Source organism: Myotis lucifugus, unplaced genomic scaffold, assembly GCF_000147115.1.
Source record: "Myotis lucifugus unplaced genomic scaffold, Myoluc2.0 scaffold_38, whole genome shotgun sequence".
NCBI classification, from domain to species: Eukaryota; Metazoa; Chordata; class Mammalia; order Chiroptera; family Vespertilionidae; genus Myotis; species Myotis lucifugus.
This window is the reverse complement of record NW_005871086.1, coordinates 7813143-7829095: the sequence shown is the minus strand read 5'-3', so window position 1 is coordinate 7829095 and position 15953 is coordinate 7813143.

Sequence of the window (15953 nt, the reverse complement as noted above, 5' to 3'; positions counted from 1 at the left end):
ACTTGATCAAAAAAGTAAAAAAATTCATTAACTTTGGAAGTTATTTAAGATTGGAGATTATAACATAAGTACTCCTTCTTTGTGTGGGAAAATGGTAGCTCCTGTGTTTCTGTTTAATAATAACCCATTCCTGATTATAAAAATAATATCCTATATTTGAACATAAAAGGGGAAAAAAATCTCTCAACACCCAGAAACAGCTATAGGTCATCTGGTGTGTGTTTGTGTGTGTGTGTGTGTGTGTGTGTGTGTGTGAACTCATACTGAAAATATTATTTTGAATCCAATATATTATATATAGTATGGTAATTTGCTCACATAATTAAAAACCATTTTGTATAAATGGTATTTAGCAGCCACATACTATTCCATTGTATGTTTCTCCTACTAGATTGATGCATATGAGATTACTGGCATTCAAACTTTTTAACCTACAGAAAGTGGCAGTTTGACCTGTTTCAACCTACTAAAATTGACTTAAAATCTGTTCCCCAGTTATCAGACATTATATCTAGTTTTTTAAAAAACTGTTCAGTAACTGACCTATGGACATTTATGAACACATTTATATTTGTTCACATATTTAACCATTTCCTCAGAATAATTACCAGAAAAAGAAAGAATTGATTTGGAAGATATGAAAGTGTCTTTGGTGAAGTTTAGGAAACTACAATTACAATTTGATATCATCTTTGATTTACTATGAAAAACATGTCAATTTTCCCATTGTGAATAATTCATTTCTATGCAAAATATATGTGTGGATTTGCCTTATTCTTCAGCAAAGCAGATTTTTGTTTGTTTTTGTTTTGTTACTAGCCTCATTTAAAATATATTTTCTTTTACTGTCTTTGAAGTCATTTAATCATCAAATAAATTTTGAGTATAGCTCAATTGTGAAAGGGGCTGGTTTATTAAAAAGATAAATTAAATTATTAAACCCTTAGTCAGAGTGATCAAGAAATAAAATGATAGATATACAAGTTGCCAACATCTGTTATTAAAAGAGGAGGAATCACTTTGGATCCTACAGACATAAAAGGGTTAATAAGAGTATTATGAATTACTTTATACCAATACATTTGACAACCTGAATGAGATGGACAGATTCTTAGAAAACACTAACTATAAAACTTAATCAAGAACAAATAAAAAAAACTAAAGAACCCTATATCTTAAAGAAATTATAGGAACAAATATTCTTATAGTAAATATGTACTATCAATTATATACCAATTATAACCAAACAAACTAAAATAAACAAACAAAATAAACAAACAAAAACTAAAATAATACTCCAGACGCCAATTATGTCACTGGAGATTTCTACCAAACATTTAAGAAAAAAGAATCATCATAAAACTCCTCCAGGAAAAAAAAAAAAGGAAGAGAACACTTCTCAACTCATTTTTGATACCAATATTACCTGATACCAATAGATATTATAAGAAAATAAACTATAGGCCAATATCGCTCATGAACATAGATGCACAAAGCATTAAATAAGAGTTGGAGGTGAATTAAACATAGAAGAAAAGAGAGGTGTTAAGGATCTCTACGTTTCCTGGCCAGTGCAAATGGATGGAAGAAAGTTCCAGAAAAGTTCCAGATTTGAAACAAAGATGATGAGTTCAGTTTAGATATAACCAGCCGAACGTGTCTTCAAACTCTAAGAGAAGCAATAAAATAGATACACCACTCAGAGGACTTAATTTAAAGTAAAATATAGTGAGTCTGTACTGGCTGTGGTTCAAACCACCTAGGTAGAGAGGATGACATGGAGAGAGAACAAAACCTGGGACTGAACTTACGAAAAATAAAAAATGTAAAAGCTGGATTAAAAAGGATAAAACTAGAGGAAAAGGATAAAACTAGAGAAAAAGGAAAAGGAATGGTTAGCAAGATATGGGGGTGAAAGACCATTATTTTATCTAAGAGACTAAGGGGAGAGTCATCAAAAAGTACCTTTTGTGAAAAACAGTGCTCTAAAAATATTTATTTCATGAATTGAGATATAATCTCAAAAATAGGAGAAATTATAAAAAGAAATAAAGTCAAGTGAATAAGAAAAAGTAAGTGAAAGTAATTTTAAACATCAGAGATGATGTCATGCAGAGTGTGCCTTTTTCAAAAGAAAGTGATAATTAAAATTTTTGTTTAATGTTTTTACTTCTTGTCCTAAATTCTACTTTTTGTGATAATAATTTTACTAATGCTATTTTATTTTTTTCAATTGTAATTAATTTACAATTTTAATATTTCCTCTTCAAGTTTTTCTTTCTACTCTATTTTGTTGCTATAGTTATAAATATAGGAAATATTTATAATATGCAAAGGAATGATTTTGATGGGATTAAAAAAATCTTCTTTTGATTATCTGATAAATATAGAAAATACACCAAAAATGTTAAACAGTGATCATCTCTGAGTGTTTAGATTTCAAATACAGTTTTCATACATCTTCATAATAAATAAATAGTTTTAAATAAGGTATAAAGTATCCATGCAATTTTAAACAAGGAGACAGTGTTTTCTACCTACGCTATTTTCTTATTGATCATTTGTTTCCTCATTTTCAGTTGTCTGCTATAATGTTTTAAATTTTTTTTACTAGATTTTTTACCTTTTCAAACTTACTTAAAGTCACTCTGTATATATTATGTTTATTTCATCTTTTTTGTTATACATGTCCATAATTTCTCCCAGATTACCATTTTATTTTAATTTTTTTCATGTCATTAGCCATATAAAAGTTTTAATTTGTATTATAAAATCTGTTAGCCCTTTGCTATGTGTCTTACTGGTTTTTATCAAATATTATTTTAATAGTAAATATGTTAATAAATTCATTAGATGATTGGTTACAAAACCTGATTGAAAGCCATAAAGCAAGCAATCTACACTAATAAAAGAGAAAGATGCAAATTGACCGTACCTTTGAGATGCCCACCAGCCAATCAGGAGTGAGTATGCAAATTAACCCAACAAATATGGCAGGTTAATTTGCATGTGCAGGTGCCTAGCGGTGGGGGTGGGGCGGACGCTTGCGTCATCGCCATGATGACGATGCAAGCCTTCCGCACCACCCCAGCTACTCCAGGCCTCTGGGCAGCGTGGGAAGGTGGAAAGGAGTCTCGGGCCGGAGCAAAGGCCGTGCCAGCAGCCAGGGGAAGGAAGGCCAATTCTTGCACGAATCTTTGTGCATCGGGCCTCTAGTTGTTTGATAACATTCTAAAAGTTCACAATGTTTTGTAAGCAATATACTAAATGCAAACAGTATGATTTCATATAGGTAAACACTTTGGAAACAAAGATTGAAAACATAAAAACAGTTCTCTTTGTGTGGTGTAATCATACATGACATATTTTCTTCTTTGTGCTTTTCTGTATTTTTCAGTTTTGTTTCCTGCAATGTACATAGAAATGGCTTTTGTAATAAGAAAAAAAGCTAAAGTAAGTTACTTTGAAAATAAAAACAACTCATATGAAAATGATTATAATAAAATGGTATATAAGATTAAGTTACTGAATAAGTGAGGATTAAGCAAAAAGAGACTAATCTAAAATGGCTCTAAAGTTTTTACTCTGAAAGCCAAAAAGCATGGTAAAGCCCTTGACAAAGGTGTGAAGAGCGTCCACTGTGAGACAAAACCAGAGAGTTCTACCTTAGAAATGCTGAGTTTCTGGTGACAGTGCACTGTCCACACATAAATCATTTGGAAATTTGGGACTGGAATTCAAAGTGAGAGGTAAAGAAATAAGAAGTAAAATACAGAGATTCTGATAATAGATGATTCTACAACAGATATATCAAGAGAGGATATTTGAGACCTAATCCTTAAGAATGGGTTCCATTGGAAGGATAGGAAAAACACCTAGCTAGAGGCAGAGCTGAGGAGGGAGAACCTGACGACACAGACCTGAGCCATCCATTGATGAGTAATGGCCACAGAGAAGTTTTCATTGAGCATGTGAACATGCTGGCATGGTCAAGAATGTGATTTTATTTCCACTCTCCTACTTCTGAGTGGGAATAAATATGCCAGAGTGTCTCTATCATCTTTCATCCTAAAGGTCCCACCAAATTCTTACAACCAATATGTATCATCCAAATCAAGAATAACAAGGAGCATTAGGGGACATAAATCAGGAGAGTTAGAGTTAGGCACTCCTGGGACAATGAAGTTCTATATTTAAAGACAAGGAGGAACAACATTTGCTCTTATTTTCTGGCACCTCCACAAAAGGAGGGAGATTTCTCAATGACCTGCGACTGATTCTGGAGAGCAAAGTACTGAGGGGTGTGGGGAGAGAAAAGAATCTAAGTAATGACAGAGAAAGCCTGAATTGCCCATTACTTAGAAGGGCATGGAAGACAAAAGATTTGTTCTCTGAAGACCCATGTCCAGGTAGACATCTGAAAGCCCTTTCACAGGTCTTTAGTGAGATCTGAGAGGGTCACCTCCCTCTTGCCTAGAACTCTTGTCAACAGAAATGCTAGGCATTGCTGGGCAGCTCTGTGTGGGCTCGCCAAGGCCATTGGCTACACCTGGGTGACCAGTACTCCCGTGAGACCAAAGCTGGCTAAGTCGCTCTTCTCCTGTCCACAAGATGTCTGGATGTTTTTATTTTGCTTTTCCCCCCAATAAAGATAAAAAGGATAAACAAGGGCTTTTTTTTTCTTTTTCAGAAAGTTAGGAAAAGATCAGGCTCTCTAAAGGAAAAACAGATGGAGTCAGAGGATTTGGACACATTTTTTAAAAAATACTAACAAAAGAAAGAAGTATATAGATCCAGACCTGAAAACAAATTTAAACATTTCTCAATGAGACTTATGAAAGATATATATATTTTTGCAATGAAATGCATACCTGCCCCAATGACATGATAACAAATCATTGTCTGATTGGATATCTTATAATGGGTTTTCCTAGAGACAGAGCAAAAGAGTCATGGGTCAGCCCCATTGATACCACTTAGATAAGTGGAAGGCAAAGAAAAACAAACCTCAGTGGTAATAATTGGAGCAACCGCCTCCTCAGGAAAAAAAGGGCTCATGCATTTTTCCCTTAAATTCAAAGTGAAAAACAAATATTAAAAATGGCCCCAAATTTGATTTTTTAAAACTACAGTTGCTCTTGGACACAGGTAACAAGGACAGTTTGTTCATTGCAAAAGGCCTAATAAATTTAAGGCACCAAATGTGTAATTGGAAGTTTGCTATCATTTGGAAAGACCTTTTTTTAAAAAAGCACAGGCATCCACCGGCAGTAGGTTGGTGTCAAGCAAACAGCCAAGGCAAATAGCAGTTGCTTACGGTTTGGCGTGCAGGTTGTAGGGCCATCAAATCACTTTTTGGTGAAGTCCAGACTCCTGAGGCATGCCTGGGGGAGGAAAGAGGGCAGGGCAGTTGGAAGGGAAGGTGGCAAAGCTATAATGGAACTGTGGAAAGAATGCCAGTGCATGTATTGGGGTTGGGGAGAGAGAATTTTTACAATGTTTGAATCTAAATAACAAAGGCAAATAGTTCTTAAGCAGACATTGATAATGGCTGATGTTTATCACATAGTTAGTATGTACCAGGTAACATGCTAAGCAATCTAAATGTCATATTGAAGTCTCAAAACAACTCAGTTTTATTGATGAGCATTCTAATGTTAGTGAGATAGAGTAACTCACCTATATTACATAACTAGAAGCAGAACTAACAAGGAAACATCAGTCTGTCTTCAACGTCACACTTCTTAAAGCCACCACCTCTTCCCCACCACACAGCCACTGAAATGAAAGGGTTGTATTTGCATCAATTTTGTTTTTATTTTCTGAGATACAGGGAGAGCTGCTTCCTTATCCCTCTTTTTTAAATTTATTTAATTTTATGTATTTTTTATTGATTTCAGAGAGGAAGTGAGAGGGAGAGAAAGATAGAAACATCAGTGATGAAAGAGAATCATTGATCGGCTGCCTCCTGCATGCCCCCCACTGGGGATCAAGCCCACAACCCAGGCATGTGCCCTTGACCGGAATCGAACCCAGGACCCTTCAGGCCACAGGCCAACGCTGTATCCTCCAAGCCAAACTGGCTAGGGTATCCCTCTTCTTTGTAGAATTCACTAAGAATAAAATATGTTAAAAATGGCTGAGATAAGCTTCTTTGACTGAGGAAGAGACAATCTGAACATTTCTGCTTCTTTTGAGTTGTGCTTATGTTTTGCTTTTTCTCACAGCCAATATTTAAAGCCCCCAAAAAAATGGTTAGAAGATTTCAGGTTGTGTGGTTTCAGTGGGCACTCCTAAAGCAAGCAGATGAAGGGGCCGTAAATAAAGCAGACGTGCAGAGGGTGCTGTGGTAAGACGTGCTGGGGTTTACCCTCATGTTCAGTGAATCCCCTTTCTCAGGTGCTCTCCTGACTTCCACCAAACACATCACAATTGCCCCTACAATGGCTTGGAGGTGAAAAAGAGATTGAAAAAATATCCCACAATAATAGGCTTTTCTCCTTCTTTCTCTGCTCGTTTAGCTCTAACAGGAGACTCACTGACAAAGTGTGTGTGTGGGGGGGTCATTTGTGTATGCACATGTGCATTAGTGTGTGTTGTGTGTGTGTGCATACATGTATGTGTATATATTACCCCATGATGCATGCTGCTGCTTATCCTGTTCCTGGGCCTTTCCTAGAACTGATCTCAGGCAGAGGATTGAAAATTAAGTACAAGGAAAGAAGGACTAAGGCTACTTCCCAACAATAGTTTTAACAAAAACAATAGAATGTTGACTAATGTGCACTGTCTTGTGATATGTTTGGGAACATTCAATCCCTTTCACATACGCAGTTAATAAAGGGTGCATATCTCATTCATGACTGACTTATCCTGATACCTCAGTTATTAAATATTGTGCCATACTAATTTCAGATGTCAGTTGCAAAGGAGAAAATGAATGTAGTGTCACATGTAGAGAGAGTTCCTACATTTATGAGAAATGTCAAAATCGGCTCTCCACGCCTCTCCACCTGCTCCATGTCTTGGAGACTGACCCTTATGATCCTGTCTCCTTCTCCACCTGATGCTCTCCATCGGGGTTCCAGGAACTCCCCCCTCCCTTTGTCTCATCAAGCTGGGGTAGAAATGCTCCCCACTTTTCACGCCCCCCTATGGCTTCCCTGCACTCTGCCCATGCCTGCAAACATCATCCCTTCATTAAACTCTCCTATGTTACCCATTGTAAGGCTTCCAGCTGTTATTTGCCATTACCCTGACTGATTCACTCTTAACAACTACATTAAAAATATAAAAACTACAGTACACTTACATTCTAACAGTCAAGAAATTTTATGCAGGCAAGTACTATGTGTAGTCCTCTCCCCCTCAGTTAATCCTCCTTTCCCACTCTGCTCAGTTCCATGCTTCACACTCATGTCTTTGTTGTCTGCTCTTACCTCTGTGGTTGCTCTTAATCCATATGATGATGGCCCTGCCCTTCCACCTGCCACCCCCCTCCCATCATTCCCTACACCTTCATCTCGTTCTCCCAGACTGCCCATGGAACCATCACACGGACTAATTTTTTTCACATCTCTGGCACCTTCAGAGTGCTGCCTTAGAAGAGATTTGAATCTGTCAGCGCCTCCTAAGGACTTCTTTTCTCCCCACTCCCATCAGGAAACTGCAAGTGACAATTTTACTTTACTTACAAAGCTTTTATTAAAGAAAAGAGGACTATTTCTACAAAACATGAGGTTCTTTCACATTATTAAGCTTTTCACAACTAAATAGTCTTCTCCAGCAATTCATACATGCTCTAAATTTGTATTCTTAAGTGAGTTCTAAACATTAGTTTAAATATGTCCATATGCTTATATACCTACATACACTGTTATCTGTTCTTTGGATAACTATGCCTTTTTTTATGTGGTATGTTGCCACTGGAAATGGATGCTCTGGCCAAAGGAGAGGAAAATATATAGTTCAAGTCTCTCTCTTTCTCTGTCTCTCTCTCTCTCTCTCATTAAAAGCAAGTCCCTAAAATTCCACCTGGAATATGTAATAACAGGAAAGAGAAATATACAGACTCTCTGTGCTCAGCATGGCAATGTGTCATGTGGCTTGGGAAGGTATGTCTGGGAGTATCATATGGCCGTTACTCAACCTGGACACAGAAGCGCTTTGTATGGCATCCCTCACTGTCCAGCCCCAAATAACAGACATTCAGCTGAGCTGGCTCACATCGAATGTGAGAATTTCAATCTAGTTCATGAAATATTTTTTCAACTGCAAAATATTTAGTGTTTTTTTTCCCCCAAAAAGAAATATTCAATCACTCCTTTATGCTAACTCCCAGTCCAAGATCATTTTTTACTTCATGGGACCCAGGTTTTCACGCCGAATATAACGACGCGACTTCCTTAGTTCTCCCAGCACACAAGTGCCTGGAGGGCTCACCTTTAACATATCATCATGTTATAATTAGCTACCATTAATTGAATGCTTATAAATGCTACAACAACTTTGTGAAGGAGGTATTATTATTATGCCCACTTTATAAATGTCAAAAACAAGGATTAGTGTGTTAAAGAAACTTGCCCACGTTCACACAATTAATACATGGGGACTTTGAATTCAAACGCAGATCTGTCTAATTCCACATACCAAGTTCTTTACCACCACACACACTAGCACGTTAGAGTAGATCAATGTTCACTTTTTTTGCAGTGAAATGCAAAACCGAGACAACTTATTCCAAAAGTTCTCTCAAGACTTATTTTTCTAAGAAAGTCTCCAAGAAAGCCATACCACAGAGCAGTGGGACGGATTCATGTGCCAAGGACAGTACTTGTATCATTCAAGACAAGGATAAGCAGGAAATTCTTGGAATAGTTTGCACACCTTTATCCAGGAATAGCAAATCTTCCCTGTCTGCTTCATGTCAGATGGGAGGGGGAGCATCTCTTGGATCCTGCACCCCAAAAGACTTGTAATGATAAGGATTTTCCACAATGGAGTGCATTTCCAACAATTTCAGATTTTTCACCAAACCTCTGATTTGTCGAACTTTTTTAAGAGTTCTGTCACGGTAAACTGGTTTGGGTGAAGGGAGAAGTCATCAGAGCCGGTGGGATCCGTCCCTTGGAAAATGGCAATGCCTGGGAGGCTGCAAATCAGTAAAGGTCGCAACACTTGTGACTTTGTAACATTGACAGCCTCGTGGGTTTCCTCTTCAAAGAACACAGCCATGGCCATGAAGCAAAGGACCCAAACACGACATCCACAACAGAATTTAAGTTGTCTTAAAGCTTGGCTTCCTAACTACCCGGGCATCGGAACCAGATCCCATCCACCTCAGATCCCCCAGAAAAGGCTACTTGTGTCCCACAGTTTGCAACTTGTGAGGTTCTTTCCTTTGCCTAATGATGTGAGAGAAATAAATTCAGGGGCTGTGTGGTTAACCCCCTGGCACTTCCTGTTTTGCACAAAGGTGGCTATGGATTTCTTTAAAAAAATCAATTGAAACCATTTTACCACATGCTTTATCATGACAACTTGGGGGAACAGCAAAACAGCTATCAGGTGGTCCTAAATCTTTATCCTAACTATTTATGTCTATGAACAGGCTATTTTAACTGACACTGAATAAACAATTTAACCATATGAAATCCTTGAGACCACCCAGCCACTGTCCCTCTCTTCCTGATAGTGTATGTAATCATATGCATTCATTGTATATAAATGTTGATGATCCTTCAGAGCCAAAAAGACACTGCCCGTGGCGTTGTCTGCTTCTCAGTGTGACTGGATGCTCCAGTGCAGCACGCAATTCCCTTGGGATGTGTGAGCATCTGGACTGATGTGGCCACACTGGAGCCTTGGGAGAGGGGTGGACTGGCTGCTTGCCACATTGTTCTGTAGTGGCTTTTATTCCTTAACTAGAGGCCCAATGCACAAAATTTGTGCAAGGGGCTTGGCCCTCACAGCCCCGCTACCTCGGCCAGCCCTCACAGCCCCAGCCGGCCCTTGCTGCCCTGGCTTTGTCCAAAAGTTTGTCCAGAAGGTTGTTCGGCTGTTTGGTCTAATTAGCATATTAGCTCTTTATTATACAGGATACCCTACAGCTTAGTCTTTAGGCCATTAGGTAAGCTTCAGTTTTGTAGAGCCTGTCTACATACAGAGCTATGCCATATCCACGAACACATTGTTAAGCCTTAAAATACCTATTACAATCACAGCCCTTTCCCAGTTCTAAAGGCCCAAACTTAGAACTTGGGTGAAACTAGCCCTGCTACTACTGATTGTAACAGGAATCGGGGCACAAACCAAAGCAATTCTATACATACCTACAAAGGCTATAAATAAGCAAGACCCCTAGCTCAAAGCTGGCTCAAATGCTGCCATGCCAGGGTGTTCCATATCAAATGAGCAAAACCCAAGTCACAGCCCATATTTGCAGAAGTATAAATAGCCGGTGAGCACAGAATCATTGGATCACATAAGGTCAGGCTGCCGCTGAGGAGATGTAGTTATTGTGTTGAGACTTGAGAACCAGAGGGACAGCTGCTGCTGAAGCCATTGGCCATTATAACCCTCACGCCAGGTCATCTGTGCAGCAGATTGCCAGTGTGGAAGCAAACCCATACACTTCTCGTTAAAGAACCTGATTAAGACAGCATCTATTACCTTACTTCAGCCTAAAAACAAAAACAAAATCCTGAGGTAAGTGTTCTGATGTCACTTGAAAAATGCGGAAATGGCCTCATAAAGATAAAGTGGCTTGCCCAAAGTCAAATAGCTAGTAAGTGGGAGAAATTCTGCGTGCTGGGCAGTCCATTTTCTTCACAGCTGGGATGCTACACCAGTCTCAATCTCAAAGGCTCGAGCAGCAGAAGGAGTTTGTCCAAAACTACCCCAGGGCTCACTTTCTGGTCCAGTGTTCTCACAGGCACCTCCTCCAGAACTCCAGCTGTGGACTCCAGTGTGGGATGTTTCAGAGGCCCATGTTTAATTCCATTCTTTTATATTGAATATATCTGCCCAGACATAGTCAGCTAATGGGAAAAGACATTTAGATTGCTGTGGTGGAGCAAGGGCTCCATCCCCACCTCCTCCAGCTCTGCCCACAATTCAATGGTCTCACTTGTACTCTAAAATTAGAGTGACAGGTGTGGTGGAGGGGAAGGCAGTGCAATTCCAGGCCGGTGGTGCTGATAATACTATGGGACCAGTGTGATCCTACAGTGTTCTTGGAGAGTATCTTGTGTGACTACTTGAGTTGTGACAAACCTTAGTTGTTGAGCATTGAATCATCATCCTCAGTGAGATAATTTACTAATAAATAGTAGGGCATTCCCACCAACATTTAAGTTTTGGAAAGGAATCAGGCTCTACGAAGAAAGGAGCTTGAGAGGATGTTTTTGGAGGACAGACATCTTTGCTGGTTGCTGTGAGCAAGGACAGCTATTAGCCAGATACCTCAGCAGCAGGAACAAAGAGTCATTTTGGGATTCATCTCCTGCCTCTGAGAGGAAGAAGGTGGTCCTTCTTGAACCTTCCAAGAAATAAAAGAATCAGCTGGGAGGGAATCCTGGTGCTTTGAAGGACTCCACCAGCATCTCCTAAATGAGGCATAGTTATTTGCCCCAAACCCAAAATATGCTGGTCTCTCGACAAATGAAGTTCCCTTTATTTCTTATATATTGACAAAAATAATGGAAGAGTGCCACATGGTAGTTTATACATGAAAGCCGTTAGTAAATTTTCACTGAAGAACATGGGTCATGTGAGCACCCAGAAATAAATAAATCCTAGATAATTATTAGAGCAACAATAAAAGAAAAGCAACCATTTAAAATGCAGTCCCTTCCTCCAGGCACTGTCATATCATCATGTGTATTTTTATCTGTCACAAACTAAATTATCTGTTTAATTCACTGTTATATCCCAGAACCTAGAACAGTGCCTGTCTGGCACACAGTCTGTATCCAAAAAATGGTTATGGAATACACATATATACACATATACATGCAGTATTACATGAGTATATATTAAATCAATCAATAAAAGTAAACTATTAAAGGTCCTGTGATACAGTAGGTAAGTTCAGAACCTACATTGAAAGGGCTATTTTCAGGGCCTAGTTAAGCCATGTTCTAACTTTGTAACCTTGGGTAGGTCACTTGATGTCTTTTTGATTCACTTCTTTATCTATAAAGTAACAATAATATCCATCTCACCAGGTGGCTATCAAGGTTAAATTATTTAATACACATGAAAAATAATGCATAAACCATAGATACTAAGCAAATATAAAGACTATCGTGATGCTAAAAAGTTAGATTGAGATAATAGGATAATTATGTACTTACCAGCCAATGTTAGCATGGCTCACACCCCTGGGAAGTAGACTCTCATTCTGAATTCCACTTTCTTAAGCAGTTCTTTTGGCTTACTTTGACCTGGTCTCAGAATGTGCATATATCCTTCCCCCACTTACTTTAGTGATGTACATGAATAACAATCTTAACATTTCTCTACCTAACCCTTACTCATCCCCAAAGACCCAGTTCAGGTGTTGCTCCTTCCCAGAAGTCTTTGCTGATGTTGGCCCGTGTGAACATCATCCTGTACACACAACACACCCTAAATTGTATGTTTCTCATCTGTAGTCAGATAACAGTCTGTGCATATGTCTTTGCTTAGTCATCTGGGTCTGAACCACAAACTCCTTGAGAAATACATCTTTCCTCTCTTTGTCATCTGTACCTAGCACAGTGTCTGATACAAAGTAAGAATTTAATGAATTAGTTATGAGTGAATGAGACTCAGAAAAGCCACAGCTTCCATTGGTTGGCATTGCAGAAAATCTTACTAAGGCAAGTTAATAGTTAATCCTCAAATGTATTCTCAAAGGCTAACTCACAGAACTTTAGGAATGTGTGTCCTTGAAGGGGTTAGAAAAATGTCACACTGGGCATAACTGTTTATCTATTAAATGATATTTTCTTCTTTTTATTTTCCTTATATGCCTCCTCTTGCAATAAACAAGGTCTCCCTTCTTACCATGGCATGGATACAACATAAACCACAAAGTGCACAAATTCCTTTTACTGAAGAAACTGTACATGTTTTCCAAATGAAAGAAAAAAAGTTAGACGCAAGATGTAGAAGTCATCAGCAATTGTTTAATGTCCCAAACATCCCTGGAGAAATTAACATTTGCAAAATCACTTTGAACTCTGGCAATCGACAGCACTTTGAAAGTTCCATACAGTGAAAAGTTCCATTCCCATAAAACCAGAAATACCTTTCTGGGCTCATTTCATATCAAGATGCAATAAGGTTCACAAATGTCTCTGTGAAGTTTGAGTGTAATAAAGTTTAGCTATAAAATATTTGCTATGCGACAGGCTTCTAGACTCAGGGAAGCATTGTGTTTAACAGGGCTCCCTTCACAGCATACTTCATCATCAACAAGAAAAAAACATAAAACACAGCAAGAATAACCTATAAATGCCTGCAATACAACCATCAAAGCTTTTTCACTCTTATTACAGATCAGGCTGAGGCAAGCTGACATTCGCGATCACTTTACCCAAAGTACGTTCATAGAAAGCTCTGTAATCTGTCCCCAAAGAGCATGTAAAATCCACTTCTTACTTGGACATGTCATTGCAGGTGATAGATAAGCTCCAACAGCTTCAGCAGCAGCCTTTCCTACAAAATGAGTTTTCCTTTGGGAATCAGAAAAACAGGTTCCTTCCGCCTGTCCCAATCTGTCTGTGTACCTCCTCTTCAGCCCAGACCCAGGCCCACTCCTGAGCCACTGGGTCCTGGATGGAGCAATTACGTTCACAAAGGGCAGTGTATAATTCCAGTTCCCAATTGGGGTCTTCAGGCTCAGGGTGTCTCTTTCCTAAAAATCATTCCCTTGGGGGATCTCTTCTCTCTATTTTTCAAAAATATTTTCAAGTACAGCTTACATTCAATATTATTTTGGATTTGTTTCAGGTGTACATCACAGTGGTTAAATAATCATATACTTTACAAAGAGTTCTCTCTGATATTTCCAATACCCACCTGGTCCCATACATAATTATCACAATATTATTGACTATATTTCCTATGCCGTACATTACATCCCTGTGACTGTTTTGTGACTACAAATCTGTCCTTCTCAATCTCTTCACCATTTTCACCTCATCCCCCCAAACCCTTCTCCTCTCTTTTCATGCTTCTCCGAAGCTAACAGGACTAACCTACAAGGGTTTTTAAAGGAAAACTACAGAATCACACTCTAAGCTCACTCTCCCACTTCAGGTTTCTGCTGAAATGTCTTCACCACCTACAGCCCTTTCCTGGCCATCCTGATTAAAGTAGCCCACCAACTATTTTACATCCCCTTACTTGATTTTATTTTTTTATAACTTTTATATATTCTGGTCATATTTTCTCGTCAGCCATCTGTCTCCTCTCACTAGAAGGTAAGCTTCCTGAGGACAGGGCTTTGTTTCACCCACTCATTTTTGTATTCTCAGGGGCTAGAATTATTCCTAACACCTGGTTGATGCTTAAGACATGCCTGTTGACTTTAGTATGAAGGATTCGGTGAATGGGTGAAAACACAGAAGTTATGGACAAATGGTGTAAAAGAAGACTGGGGAAACCCACTTTGAAACACAACATGCAGTCATGTGCCTCTCCTTCTGTTCATATTGGTCCCTCTGCCTGTGATATCCTGGCTCCCCGATAAAGGACCTATCCTTGAACACCCCATGCCAATTCAACCTACTCTCTGGAGCGGCCCTGACCCTCAAAAGGCAGAATCCATGATATTCTGCTCCATGATTCAAATGCATTTGAACCTTTCTCAGATTCTTTGAACTAGGTCTCCCGCTCCTGTGTGCCTTCTGTATAAGACAGAGCATTTCCTAAAGCCATGCCGAGTCACACAGCATCAGTGAGTAGAGTAGACAAAGATCCCTAACCTTATTGGAACTATATTCTAATAAATAGGTAGTAAGTATTTGTTTTTAGAAATGGGTTGTCCTTCTCATCCATGAGCTTTTACTCCCTATATCAGAACACCTGAAAAGGCAGTTGCTTACAAAATGGACAAGCAAAAAGACAAGTCTTTCTTTATAGGGGTTTCTGCTATGTAGAATCATCTAGAGGTTAGATTAAGAAATTTAGCTTTTAGTTAACAAAAAAAAAAAGGGAAATGGGGAAATCAAAGATTTCCTTAGTGCCAAACCGGTTTGGCTCAGTGGATAGAGCGTCGGCCTGCGGACTGAAAGGTCCCAGGTTCGATTCCGGTCAAGGGCATGTACCTGGGTTGCGGGCACATCCCCAGTGGGGGGTGTGCAGGAGGCAGCTGATCGATGTTTCTCTCTCATCGATGTTTCTAACTCTCTATCTCTCTCCCTTCCTCTCTGTAAAAAATCAATAAAATATATTAAAAAAAAAAAGATTTCCTTAGGAATAGGGTGGAATCAGTAGCATAAGATAAACTGAGGCAGTTAGAAATTTTAAAGGTTTATTTGAGCAAAAATTGATTAGAATCTGCCTGCACCAAACCAGAAGCAGTTAAGAGTGCTCCACCAATAGCAGGGAGAGACTTTTGTAGAGAAAAGAAGAAGCAAAGTAAAAATAAATGATTGATTGGCTATAGCATAAAGCCTATTTGGCTGTTAACAATTGGTTGTCCTTAGAATTTTAATTTCATAACGTTGAGGAAATTACAGGCTTAGACTTTGGGTTGCTTACATAGGCTGCCACAGCATTGGAGCCACTTCATTCTAATAGCCTCCTTGCTTATTTTAGCAATATTCATAGAAAAAGAGTAAAGAGTTTGCCAATGAAATGTCCCTGGAAGGAAGAGTTATCAATAATTTATTTCCCTCTTTTTGCTAAGCTGTATTTTATTTTTTAAGCAAAAAGGATATATTATTTGGACAATAATATAG